This window comes from Pelophylax lessonae (genome assembly GCF_965119305.1).
Source record: "Pelophylax lessonae genome assembly, chromosome: 2".
In the NCBI taxonomy this organism is placed as follows: domain Eukaryota; kingdom Metazoa; phylum Chordata; class Amphibia; order Anura; family Ranidae; genus Pelophylax; species Pelophylax lessonae.
Window position 1 is genome coordinate 675,477,145 of NC_138769.1, and position 13,530 is coordinate 675,490,674.

The 13,530-nt window shown below is 42.3% G+C and overlaps 1 protein-coding gene across 3 annotated transcripts in view; it reads right to left on the minus strand.

Moving 5' to 3' along the window:
* Positions 1-13,530, minus strand: part of CNTN5 (contactin 5) — a 2,223,160-nt gene that overhangs the window by 839,955 nt on the left and 1,369,675 nt on the right. The gene's annotated exons all lie outside the window — the stretch shown is intronic.

A 13,530-nucleotide genomic window follows, 5' to 3' on the forward strand; every position in this document is an offset into this window, starting at 1 on the left:
CTTTTTTTGTTTATAGCGCAAAAAGTAAAAATCGCACAGGTGATCAAATACCACCAAAAGAAAGCTCTGTTTGTGGGAAAAAAAGGACGTAAATTTTGTTTGGGTACGGCATCGCACGACCGCGCAATTGTAAGTTAAAGTCGCACAGCGCCAAATCGCAAATAGTGGCCTGGACGTAAGACAGCAAAATCCTCCGGTGGTAAAGTGGTTAAGGTTTATTTTTTGCCATCTGGGAGATTTTCTTCACTTCCTGTCCCATAGACCAAACAGGAAATTCCTGCAAAATAAGGGATTTTATTTGGGACCCCCAGCTCACCAGAACTAGTGTATCCATTAGAAGATTTCCCCTCTATTACCGTTCTGGGGACAACCCAACATTTGGGATTTTCTTTTACTTTCACTTTTAACAATTTTGGTCAACAGGACAAATAGGCTGTTGATCCTTGTCCACTCCATCCAAAACTAAAAAGTCTAACCGTCATCTTTTCAAAATGGAATTTCTACTTTATATAGTACAAGCAGATTCAAATATGAGCTCAATTACAGCTTCACAATATTATCCACCTTTTATGGAAGTGAATACTAGTCTTTGTGGTGCCACTTGGCCTGGGACAAATCGCCCTTCTTAGCTCTTAATAAAACGAGTCTCTTAGCAAAAGTTCAAAACATAGGATTATTATTGCTGTTATTTCTTTTATTAATATTATTAATAATAATAAATCCCCCATTACACATGGGTGGTACATAGAAGTACATCCTTGCTTGCACACTAATGCACACTAACATGTGTTGCTTCATCTTAAATGGGCTGCCAATGCATCTAAATGTGGACAAGCACCACTTTTTTTAAATACAACGCATTTCCAATAAGTTGCAAAATGAATGAACACAGCATATCTCAACATTACCATGCAATATATACTTATTTTAAAATGAAACAATGATATACACTATAATGTAAAAACCACAAATCACTTTATTGAAATGCACAGATGTTAAAGTGTTTGTTACCCCATTATTTCAAAAACGTGCCTGCTGTTCCATGTACTGGTATAAAGAAGTCTCCTGTTCTCTTTGTATTGCTTCCTTTGTGCGAAATACCTGGTGTGCCTGCTTTCCTATTAGACACTGACCTTGCTAGGCAGGAGAGCACAGCGAGGTCAGTTCCCGAGCTATGCTGGGAACACAGTCTGCTCTCCTCCAATCACCAGACTTTTCCTGACACGCTCCCCCCCCCTCCTGCACAGTCATTCACTGGGAAGCTCAGCGTACTGCTGATTCTCCTCATCTAGCTCATATGCAGCTGAGAACAGAGGGAATTGGATCACTCATACAAAAGGGAAAAAGGGGATTGTTATATATATATATTTCTTTTTTTGTTCTTTTTTGTTACATATTTTTAGATATACAGTACATGTGAAAAAGATTGATTATGCATCAAGATAATCAACGTGTATTTTATAGACATGTTTCGCTATGTAAAGTCTGTAAAAATGTGTGCATGGGGTAGTCATTTTTGTTCATTTGCAGATTGTATCTTAAAAAAAGAGCTTCACACTAGTTTTGTCACTAACTAATGATTGGGAATCAATCAGCATTATTCCAGATCCTATGTTCACAGCCAGTCATGGTCATTACAGCTGTCACTGTGCTTTGCACAAACGGAGACACAGTGACAGCTAAAACTGAAACGCTGCAGCTGTCACTGTGGATTAGGATGATTAAAAAAAAATTAAAAAGCTTTAAAAAATGGGTTAAACCCTAAGGCCCCATTTTCACGGGGTGGATCCGCTCGGCGGACTCCGCTAGTTCAGCGGGGATCGCTCCGCGAATACCTGCCGAGCAGGAGGATGACAGGTCCGTCTCCGCTCACTGTGCTGAGACGGACCTGTCACAGTCTCCTCTATGGGGAAATCGGATGAAAACGGACAGCCTGTCTGCTTTCATCTGATCCGACTCGTTGGATGGATGGCCACTGTATCGCCATCCATCTGTTTTCAGAGGATCTTTTCGGATCGGATGCCAGGATACAAGAGAAATTGCCGCACACCAAACGATGGCTCACGATGAAAGGCTTTATTGAACAAGGATGCGAGGTACAGCAAAATGGATGGTAGACATGTTTTACGCGACTCACAGCGTGCTTGTTCACTACCTTCACGCTGTGAGTCATGTGAAACATGTCTACCATCCATTTTGCTGTACCTTGCATCCTTGTTTAATAATGCCTTTCATCGTGAGCCATCGTTTGGTGTGCGGCCATTTCTCTTGTATCCTGTTTGCGGTGGCAATTCGAGGTCCTGCACCAATGGCTGGCTGTGAAGTTCCAACTGCCTGAGCGGTGTACATCTCTTTCTCCGGATCGGATGCCAGACAGGTGTCAACAGACACGTGTCTGCTGACATTCATCTCCCCATAGAGGAGAATGGGTGCCTGAAAAACAGATAGATGGACCTGTTTGGTCCGATCGTGTAAAAGGGGCCTAACAATGCACCTCTCTTGTTTGTTTTGGTCTGTTAAATATACCTTTGCAAGCATTTTGTTATATCTGTTGGATAAGTGCAAAGATCATGTCAGAAATTCACAACTCCTCTGTGTGCACACTTCATGTGTTAACTCAAGTAGTTTAATTAGCCCTTCCAGTTTTTATTTACATAAAGTTTAGTGTCCCTGTTATAGAGATGGTAGATAGGACGTGATTGAGTAGTTAAAGAGGAACTTCACTCCTCTAAACCCAATTTCTGCCCTATACCCCCAACCTTTACTTTTTCAGCTGAGTAATCCACAAATAACATACTCACACACCCAATGACTTTTTTCTGTAGGGATCTACCACACCATTCCTTCACACCAGATCCCGGACCACCATCTTCATCTGTGGTATCATCAGACCTGCTCCCTCTTCTGGGTTTTTACAGCAGACCTGATGACACGCATGCACCCCACTGCATCATCAAGGGGCTGGCTGTAAGGTCCAAGTAACCTTCTGATGACATGCCATGACACGGGCACAGTAGTTAACTCTGAGGTCTCCTCGGATAAATGATGTGGGTATGTTAAACATATTAAACAAATGCATCTCACAGTGCACTCCTATGGGAAATAAATGTAGAAGAGACAAAACCAAACCAGGCTGGCTAACTAGTAATGTAAAAAAAACGTATTAGGGAAAAAAATTGGCCTTCAAGAAATATAAATCAGAGGGCACAGTATTGGTTTTCCAGCAATACAAGGAAGCAAATAAGAAATGTAAATACGAAATCAAAATGGCTAAAATCAACTTCGAGAGACAATTAGCAGAGGATAGTAAAAAGAACCCTAATAAATTCTTTAAATATATCAACAGCAAAAAAACGAGGTCCGAGCATGTTGCAAACATAATTAACGATGATGGGAGGATAGTTACAGAGGACACTGAGAAGGCAACCATGCTTAATGCTTTTTTCTCCTCAGTTTTTACACAGGAAAAGGAGGGATATACTGACCACGACTGTATGGTTAGCAGTACTTCACAGGACTTGCCGCTATGGCTAACAGAGGGTGGAATCAGGGATAGGCTGGATAAAATTAACACAAATAAATCACCAGGCCCGGATGGCATACATCGAGAGAACTTAGTAAAACTATATCTAGACCACTGTTCCTGATCTTTGCTGACAGTATTATGACAGGAAATGTACCAGGTGATTGGAGGAAAGCTAACGTGATACCGATATTCAAAAAAGGGTCAGAGGCATATCCCGGGAAATTATAGGCCGGTCAGCCTGACGTCAATAGTATGTAAACTTCTGGAGGGGATGATAAGGGACTATATCCAAGAGTTTGCTAAAGACAACAACATCATTAGCAGTAATCAGCACGGGTTTACAAAAGGGCGTTCTTGTCAAACCAATCTGCTGACATTGTACGAGGAGGTGAGCTGTGAGCTAGATAGGGGGAGACCAGTGGATGTGGTGTACTTGGATTTTGCTAAGGCATTTGATACAGTTCCCCACAAGCGCTTAATTTATAAAATAAGGTCTGCAGGCATTGACTACAAGGTTTGCTCTTGTATACGGAACTGGTTAAAAGGGTGTGTCCAAAGGGTGGTAATAAATAACGCATACTCAAATTGGTCTGGGGTGGTAAGTGGGGTCCCCCAAGGCTCAGTCCTGGGACCAACCTTGTTCAATTTATACATAAACAGCATTGAGGTCGGGATCAGTAGCTTGATCTCAGTTTTTGCAGATGACACAAAATTGAGCAGGGCAATAACTCCACAATATGAGGCAGATCTCTTACAAAATGACCTGAACAAAATAACAGAGTGGGCAACTAAATGGCAAATTAGGTTTAATGTGGAGAAGTGTAAGGTTTTGCACTTGGGGGACTAAAAACATAAAAGCACAATACACTTTAGGGGGGGAACCTTTGGGGGAATCAAAAATGGAGAAAGATCTGGGAGTCTTAGTAGAGGATAGACTAGGCAATAGCATTCAATGTCAAGCTGAAGCTGCCAAAGCAGGCAGAATATTAGCATGCATAAAGAAGGGGATGTTTTCCAGAGATAAAACTATAAGCCTAACACTTTATAAAACTCTGGTCTGACCGCATCTGGAGTATTCTGTCCAGTTCTGGTCGCCAGTCCTCAGGAGGGATGTGTTTGAGCTGGAGAGAGTCCAGAGAAGGGCAACTAAACTAATTAGGGGATTGGAGGACCTTAATTATGAAGAGCATTTACAATCGCTTGATTTATTCTCCCTGGAGAAGAGACGCCTGAGAGGGGACATGATAGCAATTTACAAATACCTCAACGGTGATCTCAGCATAGGAAAAAAACTATTCAGTCGCAAGGATTGCATGAGGACGCAAGGTCATACAATGCGATTAGAGGAGAACCGTTTTAACCTCAGGCAAAACAGGGGGTTCTTTACTGGTAGGGCTACAAGATTGTGGAATTCTCTACCACAAGAGGTAGTTACTGCAGGAAATATGGCTACTTTCAAAAGACTCTTGGACATACATCTCAAGGATCAGAACATTAAGGAGTATGAGAAATGATTACAGACACACACACCTACACAGGTTGAACTGGATGGACTATAGTCTTTATTCAACCTCAACTATTATGTATGCATGTTAGGAGACTACAGGCAAGTGACACATCATTCTCACCTAGGCAAGCACCGATAATTTGCAGGGAGAATTCCCTAAAAAGGGTTAAAAAAAGTAAAACAAATTGCAATTTTTAGAGAGAAGGATTAAAAGGAGTAAAGTGGCTGTGGAGGTTGAAGGTTCACATAAAGCAAATGGGCAGACGATCGGGCAGGGCTGACACCACTCAGCCCACAACAAAGCTGTACATTTTCATTCCGAAACAGAACTAAGGATCTGAGTGCATTTCTTATAGATCAGCAGGTATTTTTCTTCTCTTGCAGGGTCTTTAAAGGGGTAAAACTCATGGAAATGTGCATGTATTGCACAGATGTTACTATGTAATTTGCCCAGAAGCAATAATAACAAAAGAAAGGCAAAAGAAGAAATTGTAAATCACCTGAAAATGGCAGAATAGAAAATTGTTAATTCTGCAAAAAATTTGTCTCAAGTCTATGGAATGCGCAATAAAAAATGTAATTTGTCACAGTTTCAATAATATTTTCTTTGCAAACCTTCAGATTTATTTGCATATTTTACAGAGGTGTAAATTATCTACATTACCAGAGTGTTAAAATCATTTTCCGAATAGCTGCACACATACTCGCTTAGCCTTGTTCAGCGTTTTTCAAAAATGATTGTGTACGGCTCCAGCTCGACAAGGTAAACAAAGTACTGTATTAGGTGTATTGAGAAATGAGGGCTGCCATAGAAGACATTCTATTCAAAATGGAGTGAACGGGAAATTCACACACGCACCATAATAGTATATTGCTTAAAAGATGCAAGACATCCACGACACAAATAACCGATTTAAAAATGTTTTTTTGCACATTATATGCATATTGACCTTTAAGCTTGTAAAGCTCGGGCTGTGATGAAGATTGGCTCTACAGTCACTGGGATCCTTCACCTTTTCCTTCCCCCCTTCCTTTCCTCCTTTGCTTTCCTCTTTCATTTTCTTTTTCTTCTTGTAATAGTGTTGTTGACTGCTGTACAATCTAGCACTGTGGATATAGTATCTCGGTTAGGGTGGGGGCCTAATTTGAATCCTAGTGATCCCATCTAGGTAACTTGTGTATCATCACAGCCTACTTTCCATCGCTGAGTTATTCTGGTATACTGTTATTCTTTTACTGGGCCAATGTTGAGTTACCACCTGGCTACCTCTATACAATGATCTCCTTTGTTTTGGAAAGCTTTTACATTTTCCAGAAAAAAATATTGAAAAAAAAAAAAGATGCATAAAGACTCTGTTTTTTTAACTTTTCCTGAATGTCCTAGAGCAGGGTTTCTCAACCAGGGTTTTATGGAACTCTAGCGTTCAAGAGGTTGCTAGGGGTTCATTGAGCAATGAGCAATTTCTGCCTCTCAGATAAGTTCCCCCTGACACTTCTGATCCTTTTTGCTATCTGTAAGGGTGTAATTCTTCCCAATGACCACAAAATATAAGGAGCACTCTTCCCACTGACCATCACACTAATGTATCATGAGTTGTAGATGTAGTATTTTTTTAGCAGGGAGATCGTAATTTTATTTTAAGGGTTTCTCTTTGTTGAAAAGGTTGAGAAAGGCTGTTCTAGAGCTTCGTCCATCTGCCCATAGACATGAATGGGTGAGGACGGCTGTATGCAGCTATTTGTGTAACGTAGAACACGTTTACTAACAGAATTCATCAAACACACCTAAGGTACATTCGGTGCATTTGGTGCATTACATCAATTCACATGCTCTACTTTACGCAAATATCTGCGTACAGCCGCTTTGACCCATTCATGCCCATGGGTGGCTGTATGCAGCTCTAGGAAAAAAATAAATAAACAGTGGCTTGACTAAGGGTATAAAAGATGATTTTGTCTCTATAACTGCTTGACCAACACTCTCCCTTATTTCTTTACCCAAGTAAAACACCAGACACCATAATTGGAGTTTTAATGGCCAAAGCAGCCTTTTATTAAACCAAACTTGTATAAATAACATATATAAATCATACCAGCAACAGTCAGTACATTCTAAAATCTGGAGCCCCCAAGGTCCTTGTAGGCACCACTACTTCACGTACCTGCTTCACCAAACTTAGGCCTCCAGCCGCAAAACACCGACTCGGAGACAACACCACTATTAGCAGATACAACCCAGACAAACCACAGGGAGCCGTACCCAAGACGAGTCCCTACCAATTTTCATTTATCAAATAAAGCACATACAAGGACTTTGTACCCCGCCAGCTGCCATGACATACCACCAAGAGAACAGCCCCAAAATTACACAAGATCATAACCACCAAATAAAAGGGGAGGGAGGGTGGGAAGTTGTTCCGACGTCGTCTCTCTCCTGATTGAAGACCTCATCAGGAACCTCCTACTGTTTGACCCCTAAAGCCCCACCTGTTCCCTACACTCCACCAATCCTGTAAGTGTCCTTATACTAGTTGCTTTAAACCCCCTATTAAATTACTGCTCCAAACCCTCTTTTAACCCTGTCATGTCGGCCCTTCGTCTAGGTTTTCTTTTTCCTTTACTCCGGGCCTTGCTTTAATCGCTTGCCGAGTGCCCTATAGCAGCTTTTCTGCTACAGGGCGGCCGCTCTGTGCAGAATCACATACATATAAGTGATTCTGCACTTCTGGGTAGGGGGCGCGTGCGCCGCCAGAGCGCCACTTTTGCTGTGATTAGTCACAGCAGAGGCCGATCAGCGAGTGCTGGCAGGCATCCATTGATTTGCAATCAATGAGGCTCGGTTTACATTGGTGTGATTCGGGAAACCCTGCAAATCCACTGTGGCTTCCCGCACCGCACCCAACTCACAGGCAGTTCACAGAATACAAAGTAAATGACACCCCCAGATTGGTTCGCATATCGCAGCAAGAACTATCAATTCAGACAAGAATCAGATTGCATGGGTGTTGAACAACCATGTGATCGGATTCTCGTGCAGACCAACAAAAGGGTTCTGCAGGACAGGACTTTGGTCCGAATGCGATGCGATGCGAATTCAGCCATACAATCTGTATGGCTGAATTCGCATCGCACAGACATGGCATGTGATTTGCACAGCAGTGCAGTGCGAATCACATGCAATGTCTTCCATCGCACCAATGTGAACTGAGCCTGATTGATGCACAATATATTTAATGCTTATTAAATAAATAAATAAATGAAAATAATAGAAAGTGAAAAATCATTCAAAAATAAAATAGGCCAAAAATAATTTCCCTTTGTTTGTAAGCAGACTTTGACTTTTTGTTCAATAGCTTAGCTACATTTCTTTAACATTAAACAGTTGACAGTATATCAGAGTGAAACATTTAATTCAACATAGCTGTCTCCATGGAATACACTTCTGTTAAGATCTTAATAACTGCTCAGCATGCAGCTAATGGCTATTCATAATCAGACAGCGTAAACACTGCATAAAACTGGATTTGTGTTATATGTGGGTGCAGTTTGGGATTTAAATTAGCAACGATTCTTGGAAACAGCTTAACATTCCACATGCACATTTGATGAGTAACTTTATACATACACAGCCACAGGGGCTATACACATACACGAATGCATGCAATTCATAAAATAGCCAGTGATGGGATCAGCACTTACAGTTACTATATACACTATATACATAGACATATGCCAGGGGCATAACTACAGGGGTTGCAATGTGCGGCTCCCCTGTACACCTGGATAGGAGGGGCGGCGGGGGCAGTATGTAGAGAAATCACTGTCCTTTTTCTCCTGTAGATGCAAAATGGAGGAAATTGGTTCCTCTGTATGCGGCCAACACCACTCCTCCTATTCAGTTCACTTGTGTCCTGCTGTCTCTGGGCCCCTGTGTGCACCCCTGATCCCCCTCCCCCACTGTGCTGTCTCCCCGCCGCTCCCTCCCCTCTCCTGCCGGCTGCTGCAGGGGATGTGTCACAATAGAGAACCAGGAAGGGGTAGGTGAAAATGTAATTTACCAGCTCCATTCCTTTTCTGAATGGACAGAGTCATAGTCAGTGAAATTGTAAAAAAATAAAATAAAGTGATAAAAAATAATACAATTACAATGCCAAAAAATAAAAATGACTGACACCAGTGGGTGAACTTCCAGGATCTCAAAGGTCACACTTGCAACTGTTCCACAGTGGGGTGTCCCCAAGATGGAAGGAAGGGGGCCCACCGCAGAACTTGTGAAAGGGTCCCACTGCGGGATCGTAATAAAGGGCCCTGCAATGAGAGTAAAGGGTCCCAGGATCAGTGGGAAGAGCCCCAGGCTTGAAGGGAAGGGCCCTGGCTAGGGGTCCAGGGGGCCCTTCATGGTTTCTTGCACCAGGGCCCTGAAGGTTCTAGCTATGCCTCTGACATATGCCACTCATAAAACAGAGATTGATGGCATCACCCCTTACAGTCATTAAATACATACACTGACTCATGCCATTAACAAAACAGAAAGTGAAGGTTTTGCTCCTTAGAATAACTACATACACACATGGGTACATGCCATTCATAAAACAGAGAGTGAAGGATTCACTACTTTCAGTGACTACATACAGTACATGGGTGCCTGCCATTGATAAAACATAAACTATTGGGTCCATTCCTTACAAATAATTCATACGTAGATGCAGGCCCGGATTGTCTAATCGGGAGCACCGGGAGAATTCCTGGTAGGCTGGTTGGTGCGAGGGCCATTGTCATGACACTGGGTTGAATGCTGTCACTAGGCTGCCTGCACTCACAGCAGCCCCCATTCCAGTGGCGTAGTGTGGGGGGTGCTGGGGGGGGCAAATTTTGTACCGGGCGCAAAATTTGGGGGGCGCATCCCGCGGCCATGCCAGTGTCACTTAAACGCGGCCGGCCTGAAGTGCTCCTGAGACGCCTTAGATTTAAAAATGGCGCCGCCCGGCGCCCAGATGTCACCGCACATGCGCCGCTGCTCGGGAAAGCAGCGTTTTGGTGCCAGGCAGCGCCATTTTTAAATCTGCGGCGCCTGTAACATGCCTGCAGCCCTGCATTCTCCTGTACCATGCCCGCAGCCCTGCATTCTCCTGTACCCTGCCCACAGCCCTGCATTCTCTCGTACCATGCCCGCAGCCCCACATTCTCCTATACCATGTCCACATCCCTGCATTCTCCTGTACCATGCCCGCAGCCCTGCATTCTCCTGTACCATGCCCGCAGCCCTGCATTCTCCTGTACCATGCCCGCAGCCATTGCAAACTTATATTTTGAGGTTTTAATTACATTATTTTAATATAGTCAGTGGTGAACTAAAGTGGGCCGGTCTAAGGCATGAAACTCCAGGGCTGAAAATGAGTCCCACTCCGGCCCTGCGTAGATGCATGTCATTCATAAGGCAGCAAATGATGGGTTCACCTATTACAGTGATTATACAGTATGTATGCGCAGACATATATCATTCATTAAATGCAGAGTGATGTTTTTTTCTCTTACAGTGTTACAGTGAATGTATACATACAGTAGATTCATGTCAGTGCTGAGCATAACATTTACACTGAATATATACATGATTGCATTCTATTCATTCTTGGGTTTCACCTTGCAATGAATACATGTTGTTCAAAAAAAGTGAGTGATGGGTTCACCTCATACAGATGCATGCCGTTCATAAAGCAGAGAGCGATGAGATCAACCATTACATGGAATATATACATACATGGATGCACATCATTTAAGAAAATAGAGAGTGATGGGTTTCCCTCTTACAATGTCTATATACATACACAGACGCATGACATCCATAAAACAGAGAATGATGGGATCACCCCTGATAGTGACTATATACATACACAGACGCATGACATCCATAAAAAAGATTATGATGGGATCACCTCTGATAGTGACTATATACATACATTTATGCATCCATTGATAACCAAAGAGAGTGATGGGATCACCCCTTACGGTGACTATACACATACAGGGACACATGCTATTCATAAAACAGTGAGTGAATGGATAACCTTACAGTAAATTTCTACACACATACAAAGACGCATGTCGTTCATAATCCTCTTATATTAATAAAAGTGATTTTATTCTTATATTCAGATATTAACCCGCACTAGGCATATACAGCAATACAAAAAAATGTGCAGCTGCTGTTCGCCAAGTAAAAAACTCAGAAATATATATAAGTGATAATAACAGCACTTGCCCTTACAATCTAATAAAAAGACAACAATAACAATCATATAAAAATTATTCAATAAAGTGTTCATGTGCAAAAAAATTCATTAACATCAATAAAGTGCTTAAGTGTTCTGAAAAGTCTCATAAAGTTGCTGATCAAAGTGCTAAAAGTGCTCCAAAGAATTCACAAAATGTGCTAAAGTGCTTCAAATAAAAAAAGTGCTGAGGTGCTTGAAGACAGATCACGCGGCGCAGGGTGCCACCAGAAAAATTGACCGCTCACCTCCTTTACTGACCCCTGTTTTACTAGCGGGTCAGAACCAGCAGTTCCCCACAGGGGATAAAAGCGATCGGGTATCCGTGAACTAAGGGAAGCCAAAGGCAGATCTCTCTTCTTGCTTTCTCTAAGTCCTCGTTGTGGATGTAGAAAAGATAATAACAAGATCTATGCTCTCCGATTATAACATTTATTGACCAAAGCATGACAGTAATGCACTTACATAAAAAGCACATGAGCTGTGTGGGCTGGAAAAACAAGCAATCTGAGACTGGGTGTCCTAGAGGTACATCGGATGTAAGGCTCCACCCTCTATACGCGTTGCGTCACACGTTGACTTCTTCTGAAGCCTGATGTACCACATGGATACCCAGTCTCGGATTGCTTGTTTTTTTTCCAGCCCGCACAGCTCATGTGCTTTTTATGTAAGTACATTACTGTCATGCTTTGGTCAATACATTTTATAAACGGAGAGCACTACATAGTTAGTGAGGCTGAAAAAAGACACAAGTCCATCCAGTTCAACCTATGATGTGTGTGTGTGTGTTTGCTTTTAACCGTACATGGTATACCCCTGTATGTTGTGGTCTTTAAGGTGTCCATCCAATAGTTTTTTGAAACTATCAATGCTCCCCGCTGATACGACTGCTTGTGGAAGAGAATTCCACATCCTTACCGCTCTTACAGTAAAGAACCCCTTACGCACTTTAAGGTTAAACCGCCTTTCCTCAAGTTTTAGTGAGTGGCCACGTGTCTTATTGTATCTCCTTTCTCTGAATAGTTTGTTCCTTATGCTAGGGTCGCCAGTACAGTATTTGTACATTGATATCATATCCCCCCTCAATCGTCTCTTCTCCAGAGAGAATAGGTTCAGTGCTTGTAGCCTATCCTCATAGCTGATCTAGATCTTGTCATTATCTTTCCTGCATCCACACCGAGGACTTAGAGAGAGCAAAAAGAGAGATCTGTCTTTGGCTTCCCTCAGTTCACGGATACCTGATTGCTTTTATCCCCTGTGGGCAACTGCTGGTTCTGACCCGCTAGTAAAATAGGGGTCAGAACGGGAGGTGAGCGATTATTTTTTCCGGTGGCACCCTGCACTGCGTGATCTGTCTTGAAGCACCTCAGCACTTTTTTCATTTGAAGCACTTTAGCACATTCTCTTTCCTGCATCCACACCGAGGACTTAGAGCAAGAAGAGAGATCTGTCTTTGCTGGTTCTGACCCAAGGTGAGCGGCCATTTTTTCCGGTGGAGGATAGAACAAGCACTTTATTCGTTTAGCACTGAAAGCACTTTGTTTTTGCACCTTTCAGCACAATTTGCCTATTTTGCACCTTATGAACTTTTTTTGATATTGCACGTTTAGCTATATGAATTTTCAAAGTTTATTTTTTATTTATTTATTATTATCAGCATTCATATAAGTTCACTTGTTGTATATCATTGATTTTGGCGCAGCACTGTTGTCGTTTAGATTTTTTTACATATTGTATGCAGGGAAAGCATAATTAGTGGCTACAGCCTTTCTTATTTGTTAGATTTGATTTTTGGTGTTAGTTGCGCTGATTCTCACAGTTTCAGATTTTTTTCACATACCCTGATATCAGTTTGAAGAAAAATTGCCCCTGTGTTGATGGTGTCCCTGGAAGGTAAAATTTCTACTGCATCTGTGATGTCACACAAAAAAAAAATGTCCCCTGCATCAGTGGTGTCACTGGAAGGAAAATGTCCCTCTGTGCGTTTACTAGAAGAAATGACTTTTGGCATTCATGCAGGTAAAGGATGTGGGGCTGGCAATTTACGAACACCCCCCCCCCCCATGATTACACAATGCCCCCCCTTCCCCCTTCTCTCAGGCCTGCATATAGCTGTTTTAAGGCCGGTTCACATCAGAAACGTTTGTGCCCATTTCCCATACCAAATTGTAAATGCACTGCCTTTGTGATCTGCCACCGGAGCCAAGTCATTTGGCTTTTTTTTTTAA